We start from the raw sequence: 6,947 nt of genomic DNA on the forward strand, positions 1-6,947 counted from the left end.
AGGAATTACCGGACCTGAATCGTGGGGAGCCCTCAGGCACCATTCCCCAAGCGGCAGCAGTGGGCTGGTACTATCGTTCGGCCGCAGTTTCCTCAGGGAGAAGCAGCCAGCCGCACAGCCCACTCACACCTCCAGAACCTGAGGAGAACGGCGCTCTCGGCAAAAGCTAAGTACTTGCGTGTATTTTACCACCCCGCCCCCCAAGCCAGCTTCAGAGGCTGAATCCCTGGGCCTGAGATAGACCCTGGTGAGCACCTAGAGCCATCCTCCCAGCCTTAGGGAAAGAAAAAAATTGCAATTCGGGGAAAAAGATAATTTGCTAGCTCCATTAACCCGGAGAGCTCTGGACAGAAGCTGCTCCTGTCCAGGCATAAACCCTCTGTGGACCCTGAGCACCTTTCCCTTCTGCATGGACTTTTGTGGGCCTATTTTCGGAGAGTAGGCCCTTGTTGGCAAACTCCAACCATTTCAGCTGTGTGGTGCAGAGGTGAGTGCTTGACATTTGACATTGCTTTGCCTATTAAACAAGGTCCTCATCTACCCACACCAGGGACCTAAGGACTGGTAGCTCCACTCAGGTCACCCAGCCACTCGTGACAGGGGTCCAAAGATAACTGATACCTCCCAGTCCTTACAACCAAAAACTATGGATGCCCATGGTCCCTTAGCAGAACCCACCCACCAGCATGCTCTAGGGAACAGAGACGCATTTTCCTCAGAGACACTTGGGGGTCAGTTCTCAGCCCCCTGCCTTGTTCAGAGCATGACCCCCTGCTACAGTCAGATACTGGTATATACACCAATCACCCCTGCCCCTCTAAGACTGTACAACAGAGCCTGTACCACACATTTGATATCAGCTACCTGGAAACCTGAGCTGAATTCATACAAGAAAACTGAATGGACTCCTAGGCTGATATACCTGATAACAGCTCTAGCCAGCTGGGGACAGGACACCAGAGCTCCAAAGGAGAAAATAATCAAGCTAGCTCACTCAAGCAACCCATAGTGGTATACCAAAACAAAACAAAGCAAGCAGCTATGACACAGTAAGCAAGCATAAACTGAGACAACAGTCAATATCAAGTCACATAAAGAAACAGACCATGATCACCTCAACAGGCTCTCAAAACAAAGAATCCAGGGATCTTCTAGATGAAAGTGTATTCCTGGAATTACCAGATGCAGAATACGAAAGTTTAATACACAGAACCCTTCAAGACATCAGGAAGGAAATGAGGCAATATGCAGAACAAGCCAAGGAACACACAGATAAAGCAACTGAAGAAATTAGAAAGATTATTCAGGAACATAATGAAAAGTTTAATAAGCTGGAAAAATCCATAGACAGACAGCAATCAGAAATTCAGAAGATTAACAATAAAATTACAGAATTAGATAACTCAATAGAAAGTCAGAGGAGCAGAATTGAGCAAGTAGAAGCTAGAATTTCTGAACTCAAAGACAAATCACTTGACACTAATATATTTTAAGAAAAATCAGATAAAAGAATTTTAAAAAAATGAAGAAACCTTAAGGATCATGTGGGACTCTATCAAGAGAAATAACCTATGAGTGATTGGAGTACCAGAATAGAGAGGGATAACGGAAAATACAGAGAAAATTGTTGAAGATTTGTTGGCAGAAAACTTCCCTGATATTGTGAAAGATGAGAAAGTATCCAACCAAGATGCTCATCAAACTCCAAAAATAAAGAGACAATTATAAGAGCAGCAAGGGATAAAAGAAAAGTCACCTACAAAGGAGAGCCAATAAGAATAAGCTCAGACTACTTGGCAGAAACCATGCAGGCACGAAGGCAATGGAATGACATATTTAAAAAACTGAAGGAAAAAAATTGCCTGCCAAGAATCATATATTCATCAAAACTGTCTCTTAAATGTGAAGGCGAAATTAAGACATTTCCAGATAAACACAAGTTGAGGGATTTCATAAAAACCAAACCAAACCTACAAGAAATACTAAAGGGAGTTCTTTGGTTAGAAAATCAATAATATCAGGTATCAACCCAAGACTAGAACACTGGGTAGAGCAACCAGAAGTAAACCCAGTCAGCGAAATCCAAAAACACAAAGCAAGATTAAAAAAAAAAAAAGCCCAACACAAGGTAACGGCGATGTTATTATATAAAAGAAGACAACATTAAAATAATAAAGAGGGACTAAGAAATGTAATCATACACCTTCCATAGGGAGACGAAGATATGGTGATAAAAAAACAATTTTTTTTTTTTGATACGAAGAAATAAAAGCTAGTTTTAAATTTAGAAAAATAGGGGTGAATAATAAGGTAACCACAAAGGAGACAAACTATCCTCATTAAAATAGAATACAAGGGAAGAATACAGACTCAGCAGAAACAAAATCAACAACAACAAATATGAGGAAAGGCCAATATATAAAGAAAATCTACTCAGCACATAAAATCAAGTGGCAAAAAGAAGCTGTCAACACGCAAAAAAAGACATCAAAATGATAGCACTCAATTCATACCTATCCATAATTACCCTGAATGTAAATGGACTAAATGCACCAATAAAGAGACAGAGAGTGGCAGAATGGATTAAAAAACAAGATCCGTCTATATGCTGCCTACAAGAGACACATCTTAGACTTAGAGACACAAACAAACTAAAACTCAAAGGATGGAAAAAATATATCAAGCAAACAACAATCAAAAAAGAGCAGGAGTGGCAATATTAATTTCTGACAAAATAGACTTTAAAGTTAAATCCATCAGAAAGGATAAGGAAGGACACTATATAATGATTAAAGGGACAATACATCAAGAAGATATAACCATATTAAATATTTATGCACCCAATGACAGGGCTGCAAGATACATAAAACAAACTCTATCAGCATTGAAAAGTGAGATAGACAGCTCCACAATAATAGTAGGAGACTTCAACATCCACTTTCAGTGAAAGACAGGACATCCGAAAGAAGCTCAATAAAGACACGGAAGATTTAAATGCCACAATCAACCAACTTGACCTCGTAGACATATACAGAACATTCCACCCAACAGCAACCAAGTATACTTTCTTTTCTAGTGCATGTGGAGCATTCTCTAGAATAGATCACATATTAGGTCATAAAGCAAGCCTTAGCAGAATCCAAAGCACTGAAATATTACAAAGCATTTTCTCTGACCATAAGGCCATAAAAGTGGAAATCAATAACGGGAAAAGAAATCAAACACTTGGAAACTGAACAATACCCTGCTCAAAAAAGACTGGATTATAGAAGATATTAAGGATGGAATAAAGAAATTCAGAGAATCCAATGAGAATGAAAACACTTCCTATCAGAACCTTTGGGACACAGCAAAAGCGGTGCTCAGAGGCCAATTTATATCAATAAATGCACACATCCAAAAAGAAGAAAGGGCCCAAATCAAAGAATTATCCCTACAACTTGAACAAATAGAAAGAGAGCAACAAAAGAAACCCACAGGCACCAGAAGAAAACCAATAATAAAAATTAGAGCTGAACTAAATGAAACAGAAAAACAATTGAAAGAATTAACAAGACCAAAAGATGGTTTTTTGAAAAAATCAACAAAATTGATAAACCACTGGCCAAACTGACAAAAGAAAAACAGGAGAGGAAGCAAATAACCCAAATAAGAAATGAGAGGGGCGATATTACAACAGACCCAACTGAAATTAAAAGAATCATATCAAATTACTATGAAAAGCTACACTCAAACAAATTTGAAAACCTAGAAGAAATGGATGAATTCCTAGAAACACACTACCTACCTAAGCTAACAGGAACAGAGGTAGAACAATTAAATAGACCCATAACAAAAGAAGAGATTGAAAAGGTAATCAAAAAATTCCCAACAAAAAAAAAAAGCCCTGGTCCAGACAGCTTCACTGCAGAGTTCTACCAAACTTTCAGAGAAGAGTTAACACCACTACTACTAAAGGTATATCAGAGCATAGAAAAGGATGGAATGCTACCAAACTCATTCTATGAAGCCACCATATCCCTGATACCAAAACCAGGGAAAGACACCACAAGAAAAGAAAATTACAGACCTATATCCCTCATGAACGTAGATGCAAAAATCATCAATAAAATTCTAGCCAATAGAATTCAACAACATATCAAAAAAATAATCCACCATGACCAAGTGGGATTCATACCAGGTATGCAGGGATGGTTCAACATTAGAAAAACAATTAATGTAATACACCACATAAATAAAACAAAAGACAAGAATCACATGATTTTATCAATTGATGCAGAAAAGGCATTTGACGAAGTTCAATGCTCATTCATGGTAAAAACTCTCAGCAAAATAGGAATAGAAGGAAAATTCCTCAACATAATCAATGGTATTTATACAAAGCCAACAGCCAACATCACCCTAAATGGAGAGAGCCTGAAAACCTTCCCACTGAGATCGGGAACCAGACAAGGATGCCCTTTATCACCACTCTTATTCAACATTGTGCTGGAAGTCCTAGCCAGAGCAATTAGGCTAGATAAAGAAATAAAGGGCATCCAGATTGGCAAGGAAGAAGTCAAAGTATCTCTATTTGCAGATGACATGATCTTATACACAGAAAACCCTAAGGAATCCTCCAGAAAACTACTGAAACTAACAGAAGAGTTCAGCAGAGTATCGGGGTACAAGATAAAGATATAAAAATCAGTTGGATTCCTCTACACCAACAAAAAGAACATTGAAGACGAAATCACCAAATCAATGCCATTTACAGTAGCCCCCAAGAAGATAAAATACTTAGGAATAAATCTTACCAGAGATGTAAATGACTTATACAAAGAAAACTACAGTACACTTCTGCAAGAAACCAAAAGAGACTTACATAAGTGGAAGAACATACCTTGCTCGTGGATAAGAAGACTTAACATTATAAAAATGTCTATTCTACCAAAAGCGATCTATATATTTAATGCAATTCTGATCAAAATCCCAAGGACATTCTTTAATGAGATGGAGAAACAAATCACCAATTTCATATGGAAGGGAAAGAGGCCCTGGATAAATAAGGCATTACTGAAAGAGAAGAACAAAGTGGGAGGCCTTACTTTACCTGATTTTAGAAACTATTATACCGCCACAGTAGTCAAAATAGCCTGGTACTGGTACAACAACAGATACATGGACCAATGGAACAGAATTGAGAATCCAGACATAAATCCATCCACATATGAGCAGCTGATATTTGACAAAGGCCCCAAAACAGTTAAATCGGGAAAAGACAGTCTTTTTAACAAATGGTGCTGGCATAACTGGATATCCATCTGCAAAAAAATGAAACAGGACCCATACCTCACTCCATGTACAAAAACTAACTCAAAATGGATCAAAGGCCTAAATATAAAATCTAAAACGATAAAGATCATGGAAGAAAAAATAGGGACAATGTTAGGAGCCCTAATACATGGCGTAAACAGTATACGAAACATTATAAAGAAAGTAGAAGAAAAACTAGATAGCTGGGAGCTCCTAAAAATCAAACACCTATGTTCATCCAAAGACTTCACCGAAAGAGTAAAAAGACTACCTATAAACTGGGAAAAAGTTTTCAGCTATGACATTTCTGATCAGCGCCTGATCTCTAGAATCTACATGATACTGCAAAAAGACAAATAACCCAATTAGAAAATGGGCAAAAGATATGAATAGACACTTCGCTAAAGAAGACATTCAGATAGCTAAGAGATATATGAGGAAATGTTCACGATCATTAGCCATTAGCGAAATGCAGATCAAAACTACAATGAGATTCCATCTCACTCCAACAAGGCTGGCATTAATACAAAAAACACAAAATAATAAATGTTGGAGAGGCTGTGGAGAGATTTGAACACTTATACATTGCTGGTGGGAATGTAAAATGGTACAGCCACTTTGGAAATCGATTTGGCACTTCCTTTAAAAGCTAGAAATAGAATTACCATACTATCTAGCAATCCCACTCCTTGGAATATATCCTAGAGAAATAAGAGCCTTTACACAAAGAGATATACAAAGAGATATATGCACACCCATGTTTATTGCACCACTGTTTACAATACCAAAAAGGTAGAACCAACCAAGGTGCCCATCATCAGATGAATGGATAAATTATGGTATATTCACACAATGGAATACTACACATCAGTAAAGAACAGTGAGGAATCTGTGAAACATTTCATAACATGGAGGAACCTGGAAGGCATTATGTGAGTGAAATTAGTCAGTTGCAAAAGGATAAATATTGTGTAAGACCACTATTATAAGAACTTGAGAAATAGTTTAAACTGAGAAGAAAACATTCTTTTGTGGTTAGAGAGAGGGGGAGGGAGGGACGGTAGGAGAGGGACTAATCTAATTCACTAATTAGATAGTAGATAAGAACTACTTTAGGTGAAGGGAAAGACAGCACACAATACAGGGGAGGTCAGCACAACTGGACTAAACCAAAAGCAAAGAAGCTTCCTGAATAAACTGAATGCTTCGAAGGCCAGTGTAGCAGGGGCAAGGGTCTGGGGACCATGGTTTCAGGGGACATCTAAGTCAATTGGCATAATAAAATCTATTAACAAAACATTCCATATCCCACTTTGAACGGTGACGTCTGGGGTCTTAAACGCTAGCAAGTAGCCATCTAAGATGCATCAGTTGGTCTCAACCCACCTGGGTCAAAGGAGAATGAAGAACACCAAGGACACAAGGCGATTATAAGGCCAAGAGACAGAAAAGGCCACATGAACCAGAGACTACATCATCCTGAGACCAGAAGAACTAGATGGTGCCCGGCTACAACCGATGACTGCCCTGACAGGGAACACAACAGAGAGCCCCTGAGGGAGCAGGAGAGCAGTGGGATGCAGACCCCAAATTCTCGTAAGATCAGACTTAATGGTCTGACTGAGACTGGAAGGACCCCGGTGGTCATGGCC

Source organism: Loxodonta africana, chromosome 6, assembly GCF_030014295.1.
Source record: "Loxodonta africana isolate mLoxAfr1 chromosome 6, mLoxAfr1.hap2, whole genome shotgun sequence".
NCBI lineage: Eukaryota > Metazoa > Chordata > Mammalia > Proboscidea > Elephantidae > Loxodonta > Loxodonta africana.